Source organism: Ornithodoros turicata, unplaced genomic scaffold (genome assembly GCF_037126465.1).
Source record: "Ornithodoros turicata isolate Travis unplaced genomic scaffold, ASM3712646v1 ctg00001138.1, whole genome shotgun sequence".
In the NCBI taxonomy this organism is placed as follows: Eukaryota; Metazoa; Arthropoda; class Arachnida; order Ixodida; family Argasidae; genus Ornithodoros; species Ornithodoros turicata.
The window spans coordinates 70564-86863 of record NW_026999475.1 but is presented as its reverse complement, the minus strand read 5'-3'; the positions used below and the strand labels follow the sequence as shown (position 1 = coordinate 86863).

Here is a 16300-nt window from a genome sequence, read left to right as displayed (position 1 = left end):
AGAATTCTCTTCACACTCAGGGGTAGAACTGTTCCACCAGTGTGGTAGAAATGAAGGGGTAGAAGTGTTTCTACCCCTCACTTTCTACCCCAAAAGGGTTGAGAATCTGTAACAACACACTTCTATCCCAAAAGGTAGAAAATTACACCTTTTTTTCTTAGAGTGTGCTGAGATTCAGATTAAATAAAGCTAAAATGGTACTTATACAGTTTTTACATGCTCCCTGGTAAAAACAAAGCAGCCTATATCTGTACAAGTTATGTATTTGTATCAAGCCATGTTTTTTAAACAGTCCTACTGTTGTGTGGGTGTAAGGAAGGCTGTCTAGGATTCGGATGAACTTTTTTTGCAGAGCTAATAACTTATCCAGGTCCGACCTAGTTGCACTTCCCCACACCAGAAAACAGCACGTAAAATACGAGTAAATGAGCGCATAATAAAGTATTAGTACAACTGATTTGGGTAGGGATGAGCGATATCTGTACAAGAAGCTAAAGAAACGCGATGCCTTAGAGTGAACATGATTGATGTGCAGTGTCCAAGAAAGAGTAGAGCTGAAAGTGACACCAAGAACTTTAACACTGTTGACGACGCTGATAACGGTGCCATCAATCAAAAGTTGTTCTCTTGCGTTGACGGACTTGTTCTTGGCAGTAAAGATACACGCCTTGGTTTTTGTGGCATTGATCCTTAAACAGTTGAGATCGGTCCAAGATTTTAATTCACGGAGTAGTCTATGAGCTCTCCTAATTAAGCCATCAGGGTCAGAACCGGTAAACAGCAGGCTCGTGTCATCAGCATAGATGATAAAGGTTGCTTCATTAGTTAGTGATACGATGTCATTCGTGTAGATACAAAAGAGAAGAGGGCCGAAGAGGCTGCCCTGCGGGACGCCACAAGTACCGTCATTTTTTTTTTACCGCCATTTTCTTCATACAGTTGGAAGAGCCGACTTACCGAATGGTTCGGTTTGTGCGACGGTGCAGGACAGTGAGCATATTATGATGCCCTGCACTAGGTATGCATCTCAAAGAGCTACACTGAAAGCTACACTTGCTCGACTAGACATAAGGGTCTTGGATATAGTGAAGATGTTGGGGTTGTGGCACCGAACAGGAGGAATGCTACCAACGATGGAAGGTGAAAGTCACTGAAAAGGTTAGCCCGCTGTAGGGATCGAACCCACATCTTCTGGATTACCGGTCCAGGGCTCTACCAATTGAGCTAAGCTAACACGCCTCTCCAGCGACTTTCGGGGTGCGTCATCTGAAGGGACGACAAACCAGCCACTCACTCTCACTCACCCTCCTTTCACTCTGAGAGTGAGTGGCTGGTTTGTCGTCCCTTCAGATGACGCACCCCGAAAGTCGCTGGAGAGGCCTGTTAGCTTAGCTCAATTGGTAGAGCCCTGGACCGATAATCCAGAAGATGTGGGTTCGATCCCTACAGCTGGCTAACCTTTTCAGTGACTTTCACCTTTCATCGTTGATTTCTTAGGCAATTTGAGGCTTTGTTTGTATCTGTCCCTTCTATGTTGTTCCAGCCTCAGAACATCAGTTTATCTCAGGAATGCTACCTTCGCGGCTGTCGGATGGATACAGTCTTCTAGGATGCCCTGTGCATGATCTTGGGATAATTTGAATTGGAATTGCCTGTTTATTTCGACGACGAACAATGGTATAAATACCGAACGCGTGCAGACTCATTGTGAATAGTGGGCTTCTAGTGAGCATGTGAACAGTGGACCTGTGAATGGCGAACATGTATATAGTGAATAGCGAACCTGCGAGTATAGAGCACACGATAAGTATTTTTGGGGTAGGGGGTAGGGGGTAGGGGGTAGGGGGGGGGGGGTGAGAATTTATGTTAGAAGTAGCAGAACAAGTCGGGAGTTCGAGTTCAATTTCTTCCTATGTTTTTTCTTACAAATAAACAAAAGTCCTCATCACAGAACCTTTAAAAGAAGAGCGATTTCTTTGCTTTTTTTCTCAGCAGTTTTTGAGAAATAGTTAAACAGAACATTCCATCGAACATATTGTGGGTATTATGCGGCGATCAAAGCTAAGGCGATTTAACACTAGGACTGACATGATTCCCCTTGTTAGAACACCGGTGTGCTCACGAGGGGCTTTTAAAATATGAACCATTATGCTGACCCAATATTTCCGTATATGGACAATCGAATCTCTTGTTTCCTACTAGTAGTCATGGCGACGCTCATGTAGATGCCTGCAAAGTATAGCAAGAGAAATCATTCCGAAAGACTGAAATGGGTCTGTGAGATATTACGAGTACCAAATGTCATTTATTATCAGTCTAAATCTCGTACGTAACCATGAACACGAAGAAAGTCGACGTTTTGGCCAACATTAATGTGACGGCAGTCACCGGTTGGCTGCGTATGCCCATAGTCGGAAATGATCAATCCATTCGTGCCAAATGTTTGTATACCACTATATATTACCCTATGCATCGAGTTTCGCGCTGACAGATGCAATAGTACATTTCTTGTTTACGCCACTACCTAAACAGACACGCTTGAACATGTGTGATTGCTGACCAGGGTTACACGATTCCGTCATTTTTAACCGGGCTTTGGTTCACGGAGACTTGGCTTTCTCGTCGTAACACATATGCGGCTCACGTATTCGTTGCAGACCTGCGATTGTAAAGCTGCCATATACACGCGAAGTCTAGGTCTGCCCGCGATATAATTTCCTAAGCAGCTAGATTTCGCTGAGACACCTTACCGATGAGCTGTCCGTGGGAAAGTATGGACTGGGGAAGCCCACATTATCCTGCGTCACGTGGAATTCCTGCAGTGGAGCAGTATCTGACAGATCCACTTGGATGCAGTCCAGCCGGCGGTCGTCGAACACATGCAGGAGGAAGCTGTAGGCGTTCATGAAGATCTGCAGGGAAAACACAAGTTTCAATAATGATGTTGTCAAGGAAAAGGAAGAAGGGGGGCTCGAACATCGTCTGTTCATTAAAACCCTGTTCTGTGCATATATCTGGCGCTTCCTCAACAAAATGGTGCCGAAACCCGGCCTGGGCCTGCGGGAGATTCTTCGCCTTGAGTCACTAAATAAGCTACCGCATTTAGTGACTCTATCTTCGCCCAGGAAAAGAATCAGGAGGTCCACTTCAGGCCAGCGATATGATGGAACAGGAGTTGTTTCTCGTGAAGAGAACCTGCACCCGTCGGAGGTTGACTGCGATACTCAGCGAGGCAGAACAAGTCATTACAGAATCCCACAACAGTTGGGACCACGTCAGTCACTGCGAGGTGCTGTCACAAAGGATTAGGACATTCTCCACGAGCCTTGCGGACATCGAGAGCAGACTAAATACTCTGTTCACAGTTCAAGAAGCAGAAACGGAGTTAGATACAGCGTTGGAATGGCAAGGCCGCATCTTTCAAGTTATTTGCCTTTTGAAGAAAAGACGCGCCCAGCATGCGGGAGCGACGTCCAGAACGGCGACTTCTGGATCGACAGCGGCGAATCGGATTTCGGGGCTACAGGGTTACGCTTCACTACTCAAGTTTGATGGCCGCCGCGAATCATGGCAAGAATTTTGGAGCCGGTCGAGGCACTAGTCCACAGCAATATGTACTTGACCATCGCCGAGATGATGTCGTACTTGGTAGCCGTGCTCGTCGGAGAGGCGGCAACGTTCATAAAGGGTCTTCAGCTCACCGATGCCACGTACGCCACATCGGTCAAGGTGCTGGAGGACAAGTTTTGGAAATCGGACACGCTGCCATCAGTTGTCCCACTTGACTCAGAATTTAACTACCAAATCGCAGAACCTGAAGCACCGGTACACGCTCCGCAAGAAACAGGTCCGGCAGCAACGTCATCAGGCGCACCTCTGCAGGGATTAACTGGACTTGACGAGGAACGTGCACCAGGAGGCATCAGCCCAGCAGAGGCCAGGTTGGCTGCGGGGACAACGGCCGAGAAATCATGAGCCACTCTATTTGGGGACGCTGAGAACACACTTTTTTCCACCTGGAGACGTGATTCACAGTAAGATGTCAGTTACGGATGTCGAACAGAGGAAGCACCTTACATTGACAGCGTCGCTTGTTGAGACGCAGCGCCTGACCAGGGAAAGCCATAGTACTACAGAAACACTGCAACGTAAACTGGAGGAAGCAACATGGAACATCAGCTGGAGTTTTGAAACGCGTAGCGACTCAACTTCTCATGGTGCCGTTCCGCCAACCACTGAAGCAGGTAACACTGTCATACCTACGGGGGCTGACGATCAACCTTCTGGGACTTCTGCAACAGAAACCGCACAGCGTAGAGACAATAAGGTCACAGGCGCGTCAGCACAACCTTTGGTGGAAGCTGTTGGTCGTCGCTTGCTTCCCACTCCTCTGGACACTGGACAGGAAGAAGCGATGAAACGAAGCCAGGTTGTGAAGCACGACGATAAGTTTGGACAATCTCGGGAGACAGTGGCAGTGCCGCATGCATCACCCAAGAACGGAGCGTACGACACGCCGGTAAGGAAACATCGCTATGAAATTTATGAGGAAACGGGACATGATCCATTGACGAGGGCGAACAAAACGCAAATGGCCGACGAGCTTCTTAGTTCGACAACGGTCACCAAAGTCTTGGAAAGCACATCATCTGGCGAAGTAAAGTCATTGGAAAATCATGAAATTCTGAAAAATGCTGCTCACGGGGCCCAACAGCCTTCTGAACAAGGTCCAGTACCAGGCGTAGCAGCAGACATATCACAGCAACCGGGGAACGCATTGGTGAGAGCGGGTGCGAGAGAAGTTGAAGAATGGGAAGAGCACGGTACGCTTTCGCATGTTGGGGAGAATAGACTTCTCGAGCGTTCAGCAGAAGACGACCCACCAAAGTGTGTAGAAGCTGGTCGTACAGAGCCTGAATATGTTCCACAACTGAACGACGAAACTGATGTAGGAGAGCCTATGTGGATGATAACAGAGCATGAGCTGGTCCAAATCGCGGAATACGACACGCCAGCGTTGACAGGAAAGATCACAAGAAATACAGCGCACGGAATTGTATCTGCCACGTATGTGCCAGCAAAGGCCAACGACGATCAGAGTACGTTGGATGAGAAGCCGGAACGGAGCCTGACTACATATGAACCTCACATAAACGGAGAAATAGCGAAGCTGTGGAACTACAGAAACCAGCAGTCGAGCAGCATGCACGTCAGGAAGACGGAGCATTATCGTGTTACGCGACGCACCTCGGAAAGCACTTTCAAAGCTTTGACGGAGATTTAGGCTGTCAGATGTGGTTGTTCCACCTATGGCTGCTGGCAACAAGGACATCAGAAATGACATCACCGGATCTGACGACACGGCGGGGAAAAATAGAGAGCACGTAACAGCCACATGGGACCCTGGCGGAGATAAGAAGGACCCGCGCAGCGAGACTATACACGCACCAACACCGACGTCGATCGTGGACGCTAACAATCTAGTTACGACCTAGACGCCAGGCTCGCTGTCGGGTGTCCCTGCACGAGTCGTTCATCATCGATCGTCCGTACTATTGATTGACTACCATCTCATGTTACTCTCTTTTTTGTTCGCGCAGGACGCGAAACTGGATTGGCATGTGCTGACATCACAAGGATGGAAGAACAGCTTGTGCACCACAGTGCAGAAACCTGCCAGGTTAGATACGCAGTAAAGGCAACGAAATTCGCAGAGGAGGCAGTGTAAAGTGACGCAACAAAGTGTCCTTGCACACTGAACTACCGTCATTTCTGGCCCTCATGCAAGTGTTCAATATTTGGAACAGCATGTGCAGCAAACCTGTGCCAACGCCTTTGTGCCAGTTTTGAAGAAATGATGCGTTCCTCATGGGCCTAAGACTATGGATTTGTATTAGAGCTCCACATTAAACGTTTTCTTAAGAAACTCTTTTTGTAACACGTTTCACATACTAAACGTTTTCTTCAAACACGTTTAAACGCGTTCTGTTAGATATACGTTCAAGAGCACGTATACTTATTTTCCCGGGATACGTTTAAAAGATTTCGCTCGCATAAACGTACAGCGGCACGTATACATATATAAATGTTTTCTTATGAGAAGTTTAATCGTTTTCTTTCCTCCTCTAAACACTACAGCTTACTTTCTTTGAAAGGCAGTGCAGGGTACCCAGGGAGCACATGGTGGGCTAGTAGTCGTCTAAATGACGTCTAAAAAAAGAGAAGGAATGTCTATAGAATGTCCAGGCACTAGACCAAATGTCAAGTATCCGTCCACTAGACGTCAAATAACACGTCCAATGTTACGCCACCTAGCCATCTAGCCCTAGACATCCGATTTCTATGTACCTAGCCGAGATTTAGACATTCTTTTGACCTGATGCCTGGAACAGGGTCAGACATTTAACCATGTATTAGACATGAAGTCTACAGCTAGACCAATTTTATCTCTCCATTCAGGCGACAGGTCCAGGGTTATACATTTCCTGTACCTTACTTTAGCCACCCTTAGACGTACTTTAGACCATGACTAGTCCTGGCATGCATTCATGCAGAAATGTGATATAATTGATTGCAACATGGATCTCAGCATGAACATTTATTCAGAGTAAACCACACACGAAGTCTATGGTACAAAACTCAGTCTGAAAATGGATTGACTTTGCTGCCAAGCAGGCGTCTTGTGTTTTGACTGATGAGTGTTGAACTGGCAGCAGGGTGTTGAAGGCCACCTCATTCTTTTCTTCCAATGAGGGATTGTTGGTGCTGCAGCACTGCTTCCAATGACTCACAGTGGCTAGAAAATAGAACAAAACATGTCAGAAAGCATTATCTAGCCTGCTAGTTCTAACTAGTTTGTTTAGTGGCTATGCACGCTCTTTCACGGGATGCTTGTCTGGCCACATAAGAGCAAAAACTGTATCAACACTGATCTGACAGACACATAAAGAAAACAAGCTGCACGTACAAAAATCACAGGACTGTTACCGCTACACAACACGAATTGCAGAAACAGCTGAAAATCTATTTGTGCGTGACTGCCTGATGTGGACGTTGCCAGGATCTCGGGAAAACAAGGATGTAACAGCTGTCGCTGTGAAAGACACCTTGTGAAAGTACATCAATGTGACAGGCGATTTCTCGTGATGCACGACCTTACCTGGTCGAGCAGGCGACTGGGAAGCCCTCCATGATTGGCGCAGCACTTCCATCACTGCATTACGCTAAAACAACAACTGTGCTGCTCTCATAACTTTGGTGCAAAAACTCTGTAGAGGATAAAAATAAACACTCTGTATATTATAAAAGACAATACAAAGCAAGATCTGTATCAACACGTCAAATATTATAAGGTTTATTCCCATGACGTCATCCACAGGAGACCGCCACTGTCGCTAGCAGGCAGATTTGCTGCCATCGGCCAGCATATTGTAGATCTTAGTCAAGCTGTTACCCATATTACACTCACCGTATATCTGGTGTTTCAAACTTGTCGCTCTATGATTTGAAGAATATCCAAGCAATTTCCATGTTTTCGGTGTTAATAGTCACCTAAAAAGCATAATACAGTGAACAAATGCAAGGACGTAACATTGAGGAACCTATAGTATGGCGCTGAGGTGACTTCAGTGGATAAACCCTTTAGAAACTCAAATCTTGCACTACTGCCAGATAGCTGTTTGGGTGAAATAAGACGGAATGACATAGTCACGCTGTTCTCCATACAATACCAAGGATGTTTCAAAACGACTAAGCACAGAAATACTAGTTTTGTACCGTTTGATGAATATTTTGTCTGCTGCCCATACATGTTGTGCGATTCTTTAGCAAGCTTGTGGCAGTCCTTTTTTCTACACCGCACTTCCCTACTGACTCTCACAGCATCTGAAAACAAGTTCGATTTCGTTAACCACACAACAGCCATGCAAGTGGAAAGCAGTTAGAGCCTTTCACCAACTATATTTGCAATACTTTGTTTACAAAAATTTGAAGAGGCTCTCTCTAGAGTAAAATTAGGGGGCACATCGAACATCAGGAACATTGGAGGACAACACAGTCACACGTCAGAGACAACTGTTTCCCCTTACCTCACAGGGAACTGTTAAGCTTATGTGCAAATAGATGTTTCGTAGGGTAGGTTACAAACTATTTTCATACCCACCGATGCAAGGTAGTCAAAGCACCTATAAAAAGAAAAATGCAGTTGCTATGAAACCATGATATGCAAACAAAAGTACTTGCGCAAAAATTTTCAGTGTGTGGTTTCAGTACCAGCGAAAAATTCAACAACCGAAGTCGGGCTGACATGACAATGAACTAACCAGCATTGATGTTCCGGCGGTTACTCCATGGGCCGAGAACTTTGCAGATGTTGAATGGCCTCTGATCCAGCATTTCAAGTTGAGATTTAAAGGCCCGTCGCTCGCGTACGTACTGGCTGCAGTCTTCGAGAATGTGTCGGATTGTTGCCGGTAAACCACAAGTTGTACACAGCGCCGTGGTGCTGTGGCCCAGCCTATACCGGAGTGCAGGGGTGAATGCGACGCTAAGTCGTAAACGACGCACTAGAGACGTAAAGAGGCGAGGGAAACCGCTTGGCATGTCAAATGAAAGCGTTGGGTCAACAGCATACAGAAGCGACCACCGGGTGATGTCATGACACCATTCCTGATGGGCCCAGGGCGACGTCAAAGCGGACAAGAGGGAGCGCCTATCTCCATTCGAAAGTATGATGGAGACTGCTGAGCGGCGATGGTGAGCTGCAGCAGCTGCCCGATCCGCTACCTCATTGCCTCTTATTCCAATGTGGCTAGGGACCCATTGGAGGGTGAGCCGGTGGCCCCTGTCTTCTAAAACCTTGAGTGTCGTTAAGATGTTCACTACCACCGGAGCCAAGGAGCCACGGATGCCCATGCTGTCTATGCACTGCAGCGCTGCCCGCGAATCTGTGTAAATCACCCAGAGGCGGGGGTGGTGATCCAAAATTGACCTTAGGAATAGCAGGATGGCATACAACTCCGCAGAGGTGGCCGAGGTACGGTGCGATAGGCGGAACCCACGCGAAATGGACTCGTCTGGGATTACAAATGCCGCAGATGAGCCGCCGGTAGTGGAGGAACCGTCCGTATATACAGCGGTTTGGTTTCCGTATGCAGCGTCCATCCACTCCAGAGTAGCCTGCTTGAGGACTGGAGCAGGGGTTTGGCTCTTCGGCCCCTTGATCCCCGGGATGTGAGACAAGATGGATGGTTTCGGCAGTGTCCATGGCGCTACTGAAGAAGCGGATGGGGCAACAGTGAAGGCAGGTATATGGTCCGTTAGTTCTTGCGCACACTGCGCGATTTTGCTGCGGTTTCGCTTACGAAGCTTCTGCACCAGTGGGTGACGGCGATGGTGAGCGCGCAATCGCAAGTAGTGGCGGAAAGTTTCTCTCTTGCGGAGGACGCCAATTGGGAGTTCCCTGGCCTCGGCTACCACCATCCTCGTCTCAGCGCAACGCGGAACGCCAAGACAGGTCCGCAAGCTGCGCGCCAAGACGCAACGGAGCTTGTGTTCGGACGTCCGTGATAGTCCGTGCAACACAGGAAGGCTGTAGACTACTGAGCCACGAACGCCGTGCCGTGCCGTGGCAACTTTCAGAGGAACTCTTCCTTTTTCAGGTAACTTTGCGAAAGTAACTTAAGCGAAGTTCCAGGTTACTTTTAATTCGCTTTTCACTCACGTCCACGTATTTGTTTTCTTTCTGTCCGGTTCTTTCATGGCATTTTATGCCAGAGAACTTGATCAAAGACACTATTCTATTCAGGAAGTAGGAACCTCTGTCATGGAATGAAGCCGACCAACTGTGCGCCCACAGGGAGTAAGATGCAAAGCGTTCGAATTGTTGGAGACAAACGAAAACTCTAAGCGTGCTGCACTTCTCCGCAGGCAACTGAAGATCTAACTTAACTGCTCACGCGCGCTGCACCTGTGTAGTGCTATTCTGTACCCGTAGTAACTTGGAAGTAACTCGCTCTTTTTTTAAGTAACTCCGTAACCGCGAGTTACATTTCAGGCTGAAGAGCTTCGTTATTAATTTAGTTACATTTTTCACACGCTAATAACTCGTAACTTAACTCGTAACTTCACCAGTCGAAGTTCACCATCAGACAAGTCACCTTCGAAGTTCACCATCAGCCCGAATGCGTCTATGTGATAACCACTATACACCACGGAAACAAGCTCAAGGTCGCGCGGGTTCGATCCCGGTTGGGGGCGGTAGCAATGTGGTGGAGGTAAACAGTGCTTCCAGCAACGTGTGTCGGAGATTTCCGGCGCACGTCAAAAGAACTCCAGGTGGTTCAAATTATCCATAATTATCCATCCAATTATCCGCAGTCCTACCCTGCCGCACAATATATCGCCACACTGCGCAGACGAACCATGCGTGTAACATCACAGTACCGAATGCGTCTATGCCACTTGATCAAACCTTCCTTACGAGCATATTTTGGACAATTGTTGTTGCGAATGCTACCAGTATTATGGATCGGCAGTGCGGAAATGATATTGGACTGACGTTGATGCATAGCACACAACTTCTAAATTGATCAGCAACTGAATACACACATAGATGTACTTACCCTGCCTTCATTCCCGCTCATGTGAAACTGCATCAAAGTATAATCGCCCTTCGTCAGAACAAGACCGCCAGATTGTTTGTCAGATCTCGTGTCGGATTGGGACTTGGAACAGAGGCAGCGCAGCCGCTTTCCGTTGCTTACTACTGCACTAATGTAGCAGTTCCCGGCATCCTTTTGATTGAAGTATTTGACGTCCATCCTGCAGTAAAGAGATAATCCTTTACTGCTCTAACAAGTAAATGGAAAGGCTGATGTATCTCCTCAGAGGGTTATCAGTCTTCCTAGCGTTCGGTGCACACGACAACAACAAGTAGGGCTGCGAAGAAAGGAAAACGTCAATAAGCTTGCTTCGTTGCTCTCGTTTTGAGATTGGTTTTCACGTTTTTATGGCTTCGACCCTCCGGGTGCTACCAGAGAGATGAGAGCGTGTTTTGCGAGGCGGAAAATTAAGGCTGTGGTATTACCCCACCTCTGAAAAACGGACATTTCCTTAACAAGATTACGTCGCTCATGAACGACTGATCCCTATTCTAGGGGTAAAAAAGTAGAACTGTCTACACATTCGGGTAGAGCTGTGTTAAACCAGTACTGTACTCAAATGAGTAGAAGTGCAAGCGTACGAACGGGTCTCTACTGGTATGAGTATAATTGGTAGTACAACTCTTTTATTCAAAAACAGTTCAACTGTTGCAGTGCTTGAAGCATATGGTCTACCGCAGTCCCTTGATAGCCTTTTGGTCATGCAGCTGCATCAAAAAGTTGGCCTAGGGACACAGACATGTACAAGATACTCAAAAATGTATTTAAGATAAGATAATAAATACTAACGTTAAATGTAATTAATATAGAGTAAAATACATGAAAATTAATGTAATTAAGATAGAGTAAAAAATACTTCAGAAAGTATTTGAAATAGAATTAAGATACTATTTATCCTTGAACGCAAAAAATCACCGGTCATTGGTCAATGTGGCAAGTCACCGCTGTGTGACATGAATCCCCTAAACGCCGCGCACTACGCAAGCCGCCGCTGTGTGATAGGAGTCCTCTAAACACAAGTCCAGTGATGGCCACTAACTACTTCTACAGTAGTTTAATTATAACTACTAACTATTTCGCGATGGAGTAGTTTAACTAGTAGTTCAACTGCTTTTCAGGGGAGGTAGCTAAAACTACTTCTTTAACTACTACAGTGTATTTTAACTACATCCATAACTACTTAACGTTGTCCATCAACACCAATCCCATTCTATACTGTCCTTGGGCACTTAAATATAAATAACAAGCAGTGGTAAAAGAAGATTTTGTACACATGCACGGCACAAGTGTTCCGCGCCTCCGTACTCATCAACCAAGTGGAAAAGTCGGAAGCACAATCGTGCCGTAAAGCTTGCGGCGAAGTCGGAAGTAGTTGGCGCCAGCAATAACCTAACTACTGTAGTTAACTAGTCGCAATACTAGTTTAACTAGTAGTTGCCACTAGATTTCAGCAAGTAGTTGGTAACTACTTTTTAACTACAATCAGGTAGTTTAACTAGTAGTTTAACTACATGTAGTTAACTACTGCCCATCACTGCACACGTCCCAAAAAGATGACAAAGAGATAGCACATAACTCCACACTGTAAAAATAGAACTTCACCACATAGCACGCCCCTAGCCAACCATCATTCCGAATGATATCATTCTGTGTATTGATTTGTTGAAAATGGGAGGGGGCGCCTATCTGGGACAGATTATCTTGTCCCAGATAGGCGCCTCCCCCCTGTTTTGAACAAATCAGGACACAGAATGATATCATTCGGAATTATGGTTGACTAGGAGCGTGCTATGTGGTGAAGTTTTGTTTTAGCAGTGCACTAAGTACATGTGGCCCAGAACAAAGCAAACTTCTAAGAAGTCCCTGCTCGGCGAGGTCAGAATTCGCCGTCACCGCATCAGGGCACACATAACAGAACCCTCACTCGCCAAGGATTAGTACACACGGGGCAAGATCTCTAAATGGAGACCTCCAAGAAGGGCCAATGTTCGGGTCAAGTCCGAGGGACTCAGGAAATTTCCACTGATCAAGCGAGATAATGGAAAAACAAGACACAAAGTTTGAGGGGGAGATCTAAAATTAGAGTAATGAGTAGAAAATACCATAAAATGTATTTTAAATAGAGTACAAATACACAAAACAAAAAATATTGAGTAGAGCACCAAAATACCGCAAATTGTATTTAAAATACAGTATTTTAAATACAGTCGACCCCCGTTTATCCGGACGGTGCCGTTCCTGGCGAAATCGTCCGGATACCGGGGCACCCGGATAAATGAAACGACCGGATAGAAACGTCCTACAGAGCAAGGTTTAATTAAAACACAGAAATCTCGTCAATGACAGCTGTTACATAGTAGTGTATGCACTCGATTCCTGCAAACGTTTGCTAATTGCATAGAGTTGAGCCACGCTGTTGCGCTGCTCGAAGAATGTCAGTGCGGACGCAAAGTATCAATGTCGAAGCCTTGTTTCTCACTGGTGTCATCGGCACCGTCTTGCTACACATCATCGGAGGTAACAGTAGCTATCACACCGTCATCAGTCATAGCTGCGCACGCGTTATCATCCTTATCAACGTCAACGTAGTCAGAAACCGCAGCATCATCTACGGCAGTCACAGTGAGCCTCTGCATCAGGGATCGCAGCTCACTTAGGGGAATGTCTTCATCGGCCAACGGGCCGTAAGCAGGAGGCCCTCGGGTTGGTGTTTTCCCCTCTAGAACCGTACAGTTACTCGAGATATTTCCAAATGACTCGACTGGTCAACGTGACCCAACGCACACAAATAGAAAACGGGTCATCGTGCACGGTTGTCCCCCCTACAGAGGAATGTAGGTCCCTAACGTGTGACGGGAATAACCCCATCACAGCGAAAAGGGTGACGAAGCGGGGTCAGTGTCTCTTCTTACTCACGGTAGTCCGGATAACTGAAGCTGGATTACAGGAATTTTTGACTTTCGTTCCCTGGAATTCTTGTCCGAGTCCGGATAAGCGAGAACAAAATACATGGAGGAAAATCCGTTCCCGTGCCTTTTGTCCGGATACCCCGGGATCCGGATAAATGAAGTCCGGATAAACGGGGGGCGACTGTACAATACCCCAAATACGTACAAGTAGGGACAACGGGCGCAGCCTGGTGGCGCCCGGGAGAAGCGCTTGGGCCAGTCATGGGAACCGCAGATGCAGTGTTGTTGCGCTTTTCCAAACATCCTACAAGAAAATTATTTGTTGCGATGGGGGCTTTCTGCTAAGTTTACAGCAGCTGTAATGCGAATAATCGTTTCTTGTTCGACTTTATTTTATGCGGAAAGCTGCAGCCGATCACTTCGAGTGGCACGGATGTGTTGTGGCAAGTCTACTATGTTCAGATCCTCAACCGGACCTCAATCTCACTTCCCTAGGCCACATGGAACTTTCCCTGGCGACGCTGCTGGGACCTGTCGTGCACTCCAGACAATGGGCAGTCACCCGAGCCCTCCTGTGTTACCTGAAGGACACTGGGCTGCTCAGCAGCCTTTCAGCCTTGAGCCACCCCATCGTCCCCTGCCACTTTCTCTTTTCCTTTCTGCTTCTCTTTTCTCTTTCTTTCTTTCTGTTTTTTTCTTTTTTCTCTTTTTGGAATAGCAAGTCGACCTTGGCATGTCTGACCTTTCCTGCTTTCTTTAGCTTTAATAAACATATCCCCCCCCCTCAACCGGAGATTCTGGCGCCGTTTATGTGCATAGTGCACGGCGGTAAGGTGATCCGTATTTTATTCACCGCGTAGACGACATTCTACAGTTAATCGCAGACAGTTACATGACCGCTTAGTATTTGACGCGATCGGTCGATCGCGAACTGAGACGTTTCGAAGTTTCAACGGTTGAAATGGGCACAAGATGTCGCGGCCGTCAGAGCTGTGTCAGCGGTGATCGGTATATATCCTTGTGAAGTGGCGTGGAGTGCAAATGTGGGATGTGCACGCGGTTCACGAACTACAAGACGACCGCGTAAAATGTGGGCAACCGGACAAGATTAGCTCGAGATTTGTTGCGCCTCCTTTTCACTGAAGAGGAGTTTGTGGGCCAGCACATCACTGGAAGCCCAAGCAACGCACACAAATATGCGCATCCAAAAGAAAAGGTAGACCCGGTCCGCATGCGAGCAATTTTTGGTAAGCATTAATTTCACTATTGTGTTTTGCATAGATATACATTTCCACTGCGATTACAGATTAGTGCCGCGCAGCGTGCCCCGGTACAGAGTTCTCGAAAACAAAGCAGAGCGTCCGGACATTCCTTCAACGATTGTAAGAACTGTCGGGCAAGAGTGTGCATAAGACTACTGTGCTTTGTAGTTTAAGTATACTGTGTATACACATAATAAACACATCGTGAAAAGCCTTTTGTATACAATGTTTTCTCGACACTTTGTATAGCAAAGGTCTTACACACTGGATATACATAATGTCCAAAAAAGGTGTTGCAATTGTATACGCAAAATGTATACAGTGTATATAGTAGAATTTTATACACTTGCATAAAGTGTTCATAGCCTATTTCCATAAGGGTATGGCTTTCCACGCTTCTGAAGCACTTCCTCGCCGTTGATGACGAATTCGTCATGCCACATGACGTCGCCGTGGTCAAAGTGCTTCTCGCAGACACGTGTGTGAGGAGAGTCAAAACTGAAGCGCCCACCTTGCGAGGAATGGCACGTTTCCACTACTCGCGCTTGTCAGGATCCGCAGGAAACGCGAGCATGGATGACTTGCCACCTCCTGAGCCGCGTTTACATGAACTCGTTGAACTGTCTAGTTAACTCTCACATGTAAACGCTGTCGGGTCGACTTGGCTCTGCGTTCTGTCGAGTTGAGTCAACCCGACAGCAAGGGGTGGGTTGACGCGCTCGGCTCGACAGGCGAAGTGCATGTAAACGCTGTCGGGTTGAGTTCGCCGGGCGCGAGGAACTGTGGGATCGAGTACAGCCATCGCTGTACGCGGGTGGCGGCAGGCGGGAGCAGAAACAGGAACCCGAAGACGCTTTTAGTGCGCTGTCAGCTCGGCTCGACACGGGGCGTCGCTGCGGACGTCTTCCGTTGGAGAGAGTTCGTGTAGACAGCGTCGGGTCGAGTTCAACTCGACCCCCCCGACAGTCGACTCGATCCGCTCTCTCGAGTTCATGTAAACGCGGCTCTGTGTACCTAGAGCGACTTTTCGTAACACTGCGCGTTTCTGGCATGCTGCTAGCACAGAGTTATCACGCGACAACAGCCGAAACAGGTGTACTGCAATGGGAGACGCAGGTGTTTTCCTCCCGGGTTCCTATGGCAGCGCCACCACGCGGGCGCTCCGGTTCCTGGGCAACGCTTTCCCATCACAGGTTTGACATCCAATGTATTGCTCTGTAGACGAAAGCGTGCTGGGCGATCACAATGCATCCTGGACAGGTCCTGGTCGCACTTCACACAGCGAACGTCAAGGCACACGTGACCTTAAAGATGGCGGCGCCTGTCATCGGCGGCCGTTTGTAAACAATGTGGTTGTTGTTTCTGCGCGACGTTTTGAATTTTTTTCGAGAACGGTAATTTTTTTATCCGATAATCTCACAGTAAAACTTGCAGCTTTGCACATGAGGCCTCGTACTGTTGACTCCTT

At 47.2% G+C, this 16300-nt stretch overlaps 1 non-coding gene across 1 annotated transcript; it reads left to right on the top strand.

The window, feature by feature from the left end:
* The first annotated feature begins 1382 nt into the window (after window positions 1–1382).
* On the top strand, window positions 1383–1455 carry Trnai-gau (transfer RNA isoleucine (anticodon GAU)). Its single transcript has one exon. It is a non-coding gene; the product is annotated as a tRNA-Ile (tRNA).
* The last annotated feature ends 14845 nt before the right edge of the window (window positions 1456–16300 follow it).